Genomic DNA, 13,343 nt, shown 5'->3' with positions numbered 1-13,343 from the left:
CATAAACTGTTAGATGTTTGGTAATGAAATAGGACTAGAATACTTATTTGAGACTTTTTGTTTGATTCATTATTTTGAAACAAGGATGATACAGAATTTCTTTTAAAGTTTTTTAAATGCCTCTATTTGGAGAAGTCTAGAATGCCTGCGTGAATTGCTCAAAGAAAAATTGTAAAGATAATTTCATTTTAATTGTGCATTCTCTTAGGTCATCTCTGAGGTGACAAAAGTGCTATCCAATAGAGCTTCTTGAAGTGACGAAAATGTCCTATATCTGTGCTTTCCAATATGATAGCCAATAGCCGCTTAAAATGTGGCTACCGTGACTGAAATTTTAATTTGATTTCAATCTAATTTAATTTAAATAACCACATTTGGCTAGTAGCTGCCATATAGACATCACAGATCTAGATAATTATAATCTCAAATCATAATTTTAAAAGTTGTGTAGCAGTAAAGCCAGGGACAGTTGCTCATGCCTGCAATCCAAGCACTTTGGGAGGCTGAAGCGGAAGGATCGCTTGACTCAAGGAGTTTGAGACCAGCCTGGGCAATATAGGGAGAGCCTATCTCTACAACAAATTAAAAAATTAGCCAGGCATAGTGATCCCAGCTACTTGGGAGGCTGAGGTGGGAGGATGGCTTAAGCCCAGAAGTTCGAGGCAGCAGTGAGCTGTGATTGTGCCACTGTACTCCAACCTGGGCGACAGAGGGAGACCCTGTCTCAAAAAAAAAAAAGTTGGATGTTGCACGAAATCGTCATAGTCTACTACGTGGCTGAGTTATAAATAGCTTTCATATAGTCATGATAATACAGCACATGATAATATAAAGCACTGAAAATGGAGCTAACTCAACTTAAAATATAACCACAGGGTGACCATAAAGTCAGTAAACAAAGATAAAATATTTTTATCATATATAGCACAATATTATGTATGTATAACATACTATTTTATCACATGTAGTACAGTGATACCAATAAAAATCATCCTAGGCATTTGCCTGTGAGTCCAGACTAGGCGGCCACTCCATATAGTGAGAGGAAAGGGACAGAGTTGTATATACTTGGTGGACCCAGAGGAGGAAGGAGAGCTAAATCCTCCTCCTCATGATGACAAGTCAAGAAATAATGCCTCAAACTGAAAAATCCAAAAGTTGCAACACAAGCATGCTATTTAAAGAAATGATGGTAAATACCAAGTAATTAGTGAAGGGAGATGAAAGTAGTCGCTTCTGGAAAAGGCGGCAAGGATAGCAGTTTTTCATAACAAACTTCTCAGAATTATTTGACCCACATTATGTGCAAGTATAACTGTGATTAAATTTTTTATTTATTTATTTATTTATTTTTTGAGTCAGAGTTTTGCTCTTGTTACCCAGGCTGGAGTGCAATGGCGTGATCTCGGCTCACCGCAACCTCCACCTCCTGGGTTCAGGCAATTCTCCTGCCTCAGCCTCCTGAGTCGCTGGGATTACAGGCACGCGCCACCATGCCCAGCTGATTTTTTGTATTTTTAGTAGAGACGGGGTTTCACCATGTTGACCAGGATGGTCTCGATCTCTTGACCTCGTGATCCACCCGCCTCGGCCTCCCAAAGTGCTGGGATTACAGGCGTGAGCCCGGCTAAATTTTTAATTAAAATTGAAACTAAAGATAAATATTTTAAAGTAACTAAGGGCCAGGTGAGGTGGCTTACGCCTGTAATCCCAGCACTTTGGGAGTCCAAGGTGGGCAGATCACTTGAGGTCAAGAGTTCAAGACCAGCCTGGCCAACATGGTGAAACCCCATCTCTACTAAAGGACACGAAAAATAGCCGGGCGTGGTGGCAGGCGCCTGTAATACCAACTACTCAGGAGGATGAGGCAGGAGAATCACCTGAACTGGGGAGGCAGAGGTTGCCATGAGTCAAGATAGTGCACTCCAGCCTGGGTGACAGAGCAAGACTCTGTCTTAAATAAATAAATAAATAAATAGTAACTAAGGGGGTGGGGGGAAAGCAGATGGCATTTCCTGTGCAGCTGTTTGTGGTTAAAGATAATGCATATTCTAAGGGTGAAGAAGAGAGAGGCATGACTGTGTGAAAGGTTAACATTTATTTGGCCCTGCAGACAGAAAGGATTCAGATGGGCAATGAGAAGAGGGAAAACGCAGACAGAGGGAGAAGGGCAGCACATGTGAAGAGGTTTGTGTTGTCAATTTCATATGGATCAGTAACAGACACCAATGTAGGTGGGGTACAAGCATTGTTTGTCAGAGCCTTTCTTGAAATGCCCCAGTTTGCCAAATCCCCCCTTTAGGACCCCTTATCCCAATTCAGACATACCCCAAGTCTCCCACTATTTATCTTATTTCTCTTCATATTAAACAATCAGCCCTAACGAAGTCTTTCATTGTATGCAGATGAGGTTTATAAGTACTCCAGATAATCTCCACACTCCATCATAACAATGAAGGAAAAGGACCTAGAATTTTATTTTGAGTACAGTAATGGGGCCCTTTTCCTATATGTTGTCAACTGAGAGGTTTGTTGGTATCTTAATTCCAGCAGAGTAAGAATGTGATCATTCTGATGTGTAGGGCCCAAGATAGACCAGTAAAATGGTGGATCCAGTGATGGAAAAGCCGAAAGTACATCCTGGTTTCTAAGAATGGGCACGTCCCCAGCAAAAGGAAAAGGTTCCTGGGAGGGAGGAGTGGGAGATAAGTTCAGGTCAGGGAGGTAAGCTGGGACATGCAAGACTGAGTATATTTGATTTATCCTATAGACAGTACAACATTCTGGCAGGTAAGGAAGTTGATTCAACGCATTATGTAATATAGCAGTAAAGTGCAAAATTTATTTCAGCACAGTGAGATTGGTGTTAAGGACCCAAGTTAGGAGGCTGCTGGATTCATGCCAGCCTGAGATGGCCGGGACAGGAGCCAGGAAGGAGGTAGGAGAAAAGAAAGAGAAGGAATGAATTTGAGAGAGCAAGACTCCCAGACATGGAAGTGAAGGAGAGAGAGGAGCCAAAAGTAACTCTGAGTGTGGGTATGCAGGGGAAATGGCACCATCATTGACCAAAATGGGAAGATCAGGAGGAGGAGCTGGAAAGGAAGCAATGGGTTTAGCTTAGCTATTCTTGAGCCTGACAAGAGGCAGACTGTCTGGGTGCAAGTGTGTAATTGTCCATTGGAGATTCAGGTAGGCAGCCCATTAGAGAAGTTATTTAAAGTCCCAGTGAAGTCACCTTCCACTTGCAGGCAGTAGGAACTTATACTGGGGGCTGGAGGAGCTTTCTAGTGTTTGGAACTACTTCTATGGGGAGCCCACCTGGAACAGCACAAGGAGGTAGGAGCAGCAGCAAGCGCTTTGTAAAGACTACAAGAGATTTGAATGCATTAAACAAGTCACATTTTAAAAATCTACATTCAAAGGTAAAATTTAATTTTATACTCATTCAGGCAATATATATATGTGGTGTATATATTACCTAGAACATCTCATCTGCAAATGTCTTCTGGTGTCTTTTCCTTCACACTTAACAAATCATGGAGAATTGTATATATTTTATAAAATATATATGTGTGTGTATGTAAACACACACGCACACATATGTATGAAGAGAGAGAGAAGGAGAAAGAGAGAGAGAGACAGAGAGAGACAGAGAGCATGCACTAGTATTTAAGAGACCAGAGTTCTAGCTCTGATCTTGTCACTAGCGGGTGGTTTTAGTTTAGTTATTGCCAAATCTGTAAAATCACTAACATAGTACTAGCTACAACCCAGATAATATTCTAAGTGCTTTTTGTGTACTAAATTAATTGATCGTCACAAAAACTCATTATTATGCTTGCTTTACAGATGACAAAATTGAGTAATGGGTCCAAAATCACCAGCAGTCAGGAAACACAGCCCAAGTTCATGTTCTTAACCTCTCAGAGACTCAACTTCTCATCTGTAAATTGAGAATGTGGGATTAAATTACGTCTAGAGTACCATCAAACTTTAAATTTGAATGAGATTTTGAAGAGTTAAGTATTAATCAGAATCAAAATTAATTTCTGAAAATTAGCAGCAGAGGGCAGCAGAGAGAACACTAAGGAGGCTTTTAAAAGACCTTTATAAAGCTATGCAGAGTAATAATACGTAAAACTTATAAATAAAAACACATACATTAACACACTTAATATTCATAGTTACTTTAATTTCCTAGTTTGGGCCCTTTGTTTCAATTCATCTTCTACTTTAATGCACTTAAAAGGGCCCATTCAAGGCGGGGGGCAGTAGCTGACGCCTATAATCCCAGCACTTTCAGAGGCCGAGGTGGGCAGATCACCTGAGGTCGGGAGTTTGAGACCAGCCTGACCAACATGGAGAAACCCTGTTTTTACTAAAAATTCAAAATTATCCGGGCCTGGTGGCGCATGCCTATATTCCCAGCTACTTGGGAGGCTGAGGCAGGAGAATTGCTTGAACCTGGGAGGCTGAGATTGTGGTGAGCCGAGATCGCACCATTGCACTCCAGCCTGGGCAACAAGAGCCAAACTCCATCTCAAAAAAAAAAAAAAGGGAGGCAGGGGCATTAAGCAGGATGCTGTGGCTCACGCCTGTAATCTCAACACTTTGGGAGGCCAAGGCGGGCAGATCACCTGAGGTCAGGAGTTCGAGACGAGCCTAGCCAACATGGTGAAACCCCATCTTTGCTAAAAATACAAAAAATTATCTGGGCATGGTGGCAAGTGCTTGTAATCCCAGCTACTTGGTAGGTTGAAGCAGGAGAATCACTGGAACATGGGCAGCAGGGGTTGCAGTGAGCAAAGACTGGGCCACTGCCCTCCAGCCAGGGAGACAGAGCTAGAGTCTGGCTCAAAAAAAAGAGAGGGGCCCATTACTGCATCCTTTAATGCACCGCTAGAATAAAGACAGCATTGCACATCACAATATCCTAAAATTTTAGACTAGAGAAATCAAGAAAAGTTAATTGGGTTTATTTTGACTGCTTGTTGGCATTTTTCTTAATAATTCTCATTATTTTTGAAATTCTAATGAGATATCACTGGATCTCTTCAAAGGTATATAAAAGGTACACTTCAAACAACTGTTAACATATTTGTTAGACTTGATTTCATCTGAGACACCAAAATTTTACCCAATGGATGACTTCAATTGTTCAATGATATTTTTTGTCACTTGAATTCTTGTTTCTCATCTTAGAGAAGCTAACTAAATAAGGCTATATATACGTAAAGCTATATATATTATATATTTTTAAAAAATATATATATATATAATGTGTAAAATTCTGTCTGATTGGCTAAGTGTGAAGGAAAAGACACCTGAGAACACTTGCAGAGGAGATGTTCTAGGCAAATTTAGCCCACATTAATCATTACCAGATAGGGGAATGCCAAAATTAACCTTATGTGCAAATTCACAACTTAGAAATATGTGCTAAAGTGCAGTGCCTTGTTAAATCATTTACTTGCTTTTCAGAAGAAACTGCGATGTAAGTTCTTCTTTCTAGACAAGCATTTACAGTTTTCCAGAAAGCTGTTGTCATCACTTCTTCACACAGACACATGTTTTCCAATGTATTTTTTAAAAATTGACAGATAAAACTATATGAATTTCTCATGTATAATATGATATTTTGAAGTGTATATATTGTGCAATGGCAAAATCTATCTAATTAACATATATATTACTTCACAGTTATTTTGTGGTGAGAATACTTATATATTCAGTTTCTCATCATTTCTCAAGAATATGATATGTCATCAACTACGGTCACTATGCTGTACAAGAGATCTTTTGAACTTATCCCTTCTATATACCTGTAATTTTGTATCCTTTGAGTATGCTGATCAAAGGACATTCTTTTAATTTACATCTAAACAACACAAGCATGGCGTCAAAGAGAAAACCTAAAGAGAGAAGAACTTTATAAGGGGAAACATTTAAAAAACCTAAGTTAAGGATCAGCAAACTTTTTTATACAGGGCCAGGGAGTTAATATTTTAGACTTTGCAAGTCATAGAAACTCTGTTGCAATCCTGCTAGTGTAGCAGGAAAGTAATCATAGACTATATGTAAACAAATGGCTGTATATCTGTGTTCCTACTAAAGCTTACAAAAACAGGCAGGGGGCCAGTATGGTCCTGGGCTGTGGTTTGCCTACCCTTGACCTAAGTCAAAAAGCAGATGCCATAAATGGAATAGGCGTCATAATAATGACAGCTGTATGCCATGTGCTTTCCAGACATAGCTTCTAGCTTCTCAACAACACTGCACATTAAGTATTATCATCATCTAGATATGATATCTTTTTAAAATCTTTTAATTTTTTTGTTCTTTATCATAATCTACATTTTCCAAATAAGAAAACTGAGTTTTAGATATGATAAATACCCTTCCAAGGTCACACAGCTACTAAGTACTTACAGGCAAGATTCAAGCCCAAGTTTATAAACTCCAAAGTGTGTGTTCTGTTCTTAGAACATATCACACTATTGTACAGTGAGCAGTTAATATCACGCAGTCATAATAACAAGCAATTAGTCCTTCCAGGAAAAGGGCATCAGCCCTGATTCCATGTAGTAACAACAGCACTTGCCAAATAAAATAAGGAAGGTGCAATGAAGGGCAGAAAGAAAGGCTCCAGGGGAAAGCCAGCACTCACCCCAATTCGTCCCAATTATGTATCAATGCTCATATATCTTTGAGGAATACAATTGATTTATCCTCTGGGTTTTTTTGGTGTGTGTGTGTGTGTGTGTGTTGAGATGGAGTCTCACTCTGTCGCCAGGCTGGAGTGCAGTGGCACAATCTCGGCTCACTGCAACCTTGACCTCCCGAGTTTAAGCAATTCTCCTGCCTCAGCCTCCCCAGTAGCTGAGACTACAGGCATGCACCACCACGCCCAGCTAACTTTTGTATTTTTAGTAGAGACAGGGTTTCACCATGTTGCCCAGGCTGGTCTTGATTTCCTGACCTCGTGATCCGCTCCCCTTGGCCTCCCAAAGTTCTGGGATTATAGGAGTGAGCCACCGTGCCCGGCCTTCTCTGGTTTTTTATTCTAACCGTATGAACATTTTCCTAAACCATGCCTCTGCTATAGCCTGGCATCGCCTCATCTTTAATATTACAACCATCTTCTACAGGGTTATTTAATATGACATGCTGAACGTGGTAGCTCATGCCTGTAATCCCAGCACTTTGGGAGGCTGAGGTGGGTAGATCACCTGAGGTTAGAAGTTTGAGACCAGCCTGACCAATATGGTGAAACCTTGTCTCTACTAAAAATACAAAAGTTAGCCAGATGTGGTGGCATGAACCTGTAATCCCAGCTACTTGGGAGGCTGAGATAGGAGAATTGCTTGAACCCAGGAGGCAGAGGTTCAGCGAGCCATGATCACAACACTGCACTGCAGCCTGTGCGACAGAACAAGACTCCATCTCAAAAATTAATAATAATAATAATAATAATAATGACAGATCCCCTGTTTAAATACAAACCACTTCCCATCACCTCAGGGATAAAGTCCATACAGTGTAGGCCTGTGATTTGTGCTCCTTGTCTGTCTTCCTAATCTCATCTCTGCCTGTTCCCCACAGGACCCAGGACCCCAGCCACGCTGATCCCTTTCCAGTTCACCCAAGCCCATGGCTAGCCCAGGGATTTGTGCATTTTTTGTCTTCTGTCCTGACAGTTCTGGTTCCCTATCCATCCTCTGGTCCACCACCCATAACCTTCAAGTCTCATCTCATATGTTAACATTTCAGAATCCTTGGTCATCTATTCAGAATCCTTGCATCTGAATTAGAAAAAGATTCTAGATTCTTCTCTCCCCTACCTCAAGGTGTTCATCACGATTGCGTGAAACTTTAATAAAACAGAAAACATAAATCACTGGAATCGTCTTTGGAAAGAAGGAAAAATTGACACGAGCAAAAGGAAAACAAGATTGAAGCTTGGTGGAGAGTGTGGGAATTTTGGATGATGAGGCAAAACAGATCCTGCCTCTTGAAGAACGTTTTGGAGGTGTGTGAACTAAGACACCCAAAGAGGCTGGATTGAGATGGATGCAAAAATTTCTGGTGGCCACACACAAATGGTGGCAATGGGATTGGACTGCTTTCCACCATCATGGGCTATAACATCTTGGAACTATAGAAAAGAAAACATCTGTTATCTGTTATCTGCTGTTTCATGGAAGATCTTGCACCTAGCTAGCTGGGGTGCAATTTGCTTTCTACCTGTCAACATGTCTGATTATATAGATATATCTTTTAACAGTTTTGAAATAGTACATCTAAAGACACATCTTAGTTTAGTAAATCATTTCTCTTGACGGGCACTGAGGTTTGTCTTGCTTTTCCACTATGTGTAATTATTGCTGCCTCTGAGTATTTCCACAGGCCAGATTTGGAGCAGCAGAATTACCGGATCAAAGCTATTGCCAAATTTCCTTTCAAGTTGCTTGGATCAATTTATTCTCTCACCAGAGTGCTTGAGATCGTTTTCATTGAAATGTGTTAGCACATTATTATTTTTTTAATTTTCCAGTTAAATGAGCCAATTTATGTTTGTCCTCAAATTAGAAAGTGAACTCTCTTGTTAAGATTATGTGTAGGTCACTTGTTATTTTTTAATACCTTCAAAACTCAAAAACCTGTATTTCATTTCTTCACCTCTGTATTATATTACCCTATAATATAAATTCTAAATCCCCTAATTCCAATCTAAACTTTTTAAGACCTTATGATTTGGGGGCCTTGCAGATAAATTGCTGAAAAATGATCACTGAAAAACTTGAATATTGTTTTGTTCATGATTTAATTATGATGATGTAACCAAATCTGTATTACATGTTCTATTTTTTTTTCAGTGAATGATGCAAGAACTTTATCTAAAACGAAAGACCCCCCTGTATAAAATAGCATCTGCAGTTTCCTTACTGTTATCTTTAAAAATACCTGTTCTTTAGAGCTGGAAATAATCAATCACATACCTTAGATTATCTCCCTATTATTTCAACTTGTGTCGAATTGATTGATGAATGTTCTAAAATATTGCTCAATAATATTTCGATTTCTGTTACAAATCATATAATTTGGGATTATCCTTCTATCAAATATGAAGTGATTCTTACTTAACAAATTAATTTCTGAAAGTGTAACTTGATGGCTAAGATAACACAATCATAAATTAAAATCCTCTTTTCTTCATATTAATATTACCAAGTAAATAATTTTGTGTTTGGTTTTGCTTAGCCTTTATGACCAAAGTTAATGGCTACTTCCAAAGACTATCTGATGTGTGAATTTTCTTACTTCGGAAGATGTGAACTTCCATGCAGAAATATTAATAAATATATTTTTGTCATAATTAGGATTTTTCTTCATACTCCTTGATATATCACAAATTGAAAAATTAAACCTTATGGATTTTTTTAAAATTACTTTCAATATATTTTGATGCAAAATGAGAGGACTGAAAAAATAAGAAATCTATCCTAATAGTATTATATTGATATTAAATTTCCTTGGTATTATAATTGTTAATTATGTTAATTTTGCCAATTATCATTACCATTTACTTAATTGTAAGCATGACAACTACAAATTCAATGCAAGATTCTTGATTGGATTCTGGATTTAAAAAAATAAAAAAGCTCTAAAGAACGTGTGGATAATTGGGAAAATTTGAATGTGTGTCTCAGATAATAGTATTGTGTCAATGGTATGTTTCTGTGGTGCTGTAATTGTGTTACAGAAGACTGCCCTTATTTTTAGGAGATACATGCTCAAGAATTTAGGGGTGACATGTGTCCTAAAGTCAGCAACATACTTTCAACCCTTTCAGGGAAAAAAAACTGCATAAAACTGTGCATATGTGTATGTGTATGTGTGTATATGTATATATACGTATATAGGGAAAAAGACAGGCAGAGAAGGACAAAGCAAGAGAGAAAGTAAGTGCAGCAAAATGATACCACTGATTAACATACATGATGGAAATATGCGTGTTCGTTGTACTATTCTTTCAATTTTTATATAGATTTGAAACGTTTCTAAATAAAAATTGGGAGGGAAATAACCATATTTAGTTAACGAAGGCATATTTACATTGTATAATATTTATTAAAAGTCTAGACAACATCTTATGTATCTGAAATCATCATTACATATGTGATGGGAAATGCTTAAGTGACTTGATATAAATACTTCAACCATCACTTTGCTCTGAGATAACAGATTGAGTGTACTACCTTTCAATAGCTCCAAAAATCCCCTTATGATACGGATGTTTGACACAGACTTCAAACACTCTTCAGTCCTCCGGAAGCTTCTCAAGCTCAGAAACAATCTTCTCACACTGACCTATGGAAGAAAAGTTATAAAAATATCAACATAAATATTCTGTCCCAACCAGGTCTATATTTAAGCACAGATTCATATGCACAAGACAAAGAATATTTGAGTGAGTCTAAAGATAATTCAAACAAAAGTCCACCCGTACATGTGCTATCTTTAATACCAAAAGGGAGGCTTTCCCCAAATCACCCAGATGAAAGTCGAAAAGCATCCTCACTATAGATCGCGTTCATTTTGAATACATCCTGCCACACAGGAAAACACTATTACGAGCTTGCTGAACTGAATAATTGAGAGTCAAATCCAATTGGAAATGACTCTCAATTGGTGGCGTTCGTCTCTAAAACTGCATCACCGTAACTGAATTCAAGAGCTGTGTTGTCCCTGCAAAATCCTACTTAGGTTTTTAAGCCTTCTTTTAAAAATGCAGAAGCTAAACCAGTGTAGCAATTAGTGAAAGAGGACTGCAAAAATCATACGATAAATATTTGAACAGGCCAGTTAAAAATTGTGGGTAAAAAATATATGTATTTTAGAAATGTTAAAATGTGGACATAAGGAGGTAAGAAAAGAAAGTATTGGGCTTGATTTCTTTTTTTTTTTTTTTTTTTCGACTCCATGAATGATTGCTTAAACTCCCTCTTGCCACTGATATGGTAAGCTAGAAAAGCATTTTAGATGTCGTAAGACTGAATCTGCACTCCGGTGATAAACGGCTAAGAAAGTGTGGAAGACAAATGACAAGAAATAATAGCAGAGTTGTAGGCCCCTTTGCCTTCTTTTTCTTACCTTCACTATCCAGTCTGCTCATTCGATCCGACAGAAACCCAGAAATTGACCAGAGAGATGAACAAGCCAGCCAGTGCTCTGTCCAGAAATTTTCACAAGCCTTTCACAGATGAGACCAGGAGACTAAGCTGCTCATTGCAAAGCCATTCTTTTTATAACTGATCCCATGGAAAAAGTTGTTTTCGCTCAAGTCTGATTTGTGCTCAAGAGGCAGTGGGAAGTCCCGGGAAGTGGAGAGGCAATAACTGACAAAGCCACATCAAGCCACAGAATGGTGTTTCTTCCCCTTTTTTTGAAAAATGAAACCTATCTATGAAACTGTCTCTTATTAAAATAGTTTATGGTTGCATATTTTGTAAGAACCCTAGCAACAGAATTAAAATTTTCTTTCTAGAACAGTAAATTATCTGGGATCTTTTGCCCCAAAGAGAGCCCATGTCAGATATTACTTTAGAAAAATCTGTTTCATTACTAATTTATAATTTTTAAGAAGTATTATTTCTTAATGGTACTTACAATTTTTAAAAATACAAATGAAAAAATTTTTCTCTCTCCAGTTACCAAAGGTCAAAACAATAATGCATTGTGTGGACAAATTTGTGAAGAAACAAGCACTCTCAAACACTATTGATGAGATTGCAAACATACTTAGAGAGCAATTTCCCAGTATCTATAAAATACAAATACTCATACCCTTTGACCCAACAATTCTAGTTTTATAAATGTATCCAAGCTATATATTTGCACTTGTACACAAAGACTTATGTGAAAAGATATTTGTTGCAGCATTGCTTGAGAAAGTAAATGACTAGAAAAAATTGTATTCATAAATAAGATATTGGCCAAATAAACGAGAATGTGTGCATACTTAAAGTCCTATGCAGGCTGGGCACGGTGGCTCACACCTGTAATCCCAGCACTTTGGGAGGCTGAAGTAAGTGGATCACTTGAGGTCAGGAGTTCGAGATCAACCTGGCTAACATGGTGAAACACTGTCTCTACTAAAAACACAAGAATTAGCTGGGCGTGGTGGCAGGCACCTGTAATCCCAGCTACTCAGAGGCTGAGGCATGAGAATCGCTTGAACCCAGGAGGTGGAGGTCGTAGTGAGCCGAGGTTGCAGTGAGCAGAGATCGTGCCACTGCACTCTAGCCTGGGAGACAGAACAAGACTCTGTCAAAAAAAAAAAAAAAAAAAATCCTATGTAGTTGTTAGAGTGAGGTGGTTTTATGTCTAACAATAAGAAAAGATCTCTAACATATATTGTTTAATAAGAACTCATGTTCCAGTTTGTAGTTTTAAGGAATACATACACACACACACACACACACACACACACACACACACACACACACGTGCTTATGCTTATGTAATAGAATAGTTCCTTTTAAAATTTTTTATTTTAATGTTTGTGGGTATACAGTAGGTGTATATATTTATGGGGTACATAAGATGTTTTGATACATTCATACGATGCATAATTACCTCATGAAAAATGAGGTAGCCATCCCCTCAAGCATTTATCTTTTGTGTTACAAACAATCCAAGTATACTTTTAGTTATACTAAAATGTAAAATAAAGTTATTATTCACTACAGTCCTCCTGTTATGCTATTAAATACTCAGTCTTATTCATCCTTTCTAACTATTTTTTTGTACCCATGAACCATCTCTACCTTCCCCCCCGCCCCCCACTACCTTTCCCAGCCTCTGGAAACCATCCTTCTACTCCCTATGTCCATGAGTTCAATTGTTTTGATTTTTAGATCCCACAACTAAGTGAGAACATGTGATGTTTGTCTTTCTGGGCCTTGCTTATTTCACTATAAGTAATGACCTTCAGGCCAGGTGCAGTGGCTCATGTCTGTCATCCCAGCACTTTGACAGGCCGAGGTGGGCAAATCACCTGAGGTCAGGGTTTCAAGACCAGCCTGACCAACATGGAGAAACCCCGTCTCTACTAAAAATACAAAATTAGCTGGGCATGGGTAATCCCCGCTACTTGGGAGGCTGAGACAGGAAAATTGCTTGAACCTGGGAGGTGGAGGCTGCAGGGAGCTGAGATCGTGCCATTGTACTCCAGCCTGGGCAACAAGAGCAAAACTCGGTCTCAAAAAAAAAAAAAAACATAATGACCTCCAGTTCCATTCATATTGTTGCAAATGAGAGGATCTTACTCTTTTTTGTGG

At 38.5% G+C, this 13,343-nt stretch overlaps 1 protein-coding gene across 1 annotated transcript in view; it reads right to left on the bottom strand.

Moving 5' to 3' along the window:
• Positions 1–11,427, bottom strand: part of TASL (TLR adaptor interacting with endolysosomal SLC15A4) — an 18,894-nt gene extending 7,467 nt beyond the window's left edge. The window contains exons 1-2 of the mRNA XM_017548490.2: positions 11,155–11,427; positions 10,260–10,371 (exon numbers count right to left, since the gene is read on the bottom strand). The gene's annotated coding sequence lies outside the window, so the exon portion shown is untranslated. The remainder of the gene's footprint in view (positions 1–10,259; positions 10,372–11,154) is intronic.
• Between the last annotated feature and the right edge of the window lie 1,916 nt (positions 11,428–13,343).

Source organism: Cebus imitator, unplaced genomic scaffold (assembly GCF_001604975.1).
Source record: "Cebus imitator isolate Cc_AM_T3 unplaced genomic scaffold, Cebus_imitator-1.0 Scaffold208, whole genome shotgun sequence".
Lineage (NCBI taxonomy): Eukaryota > Metazoa > Chordata > Mammalia > Primates > Cebidae > Cebus > Cebus imitator.
The sequence above is the reverse complement of the archived record's forward strand: the minus strand, read 5'-3'. Positions and strand labels throughout refer to the sequence as shown.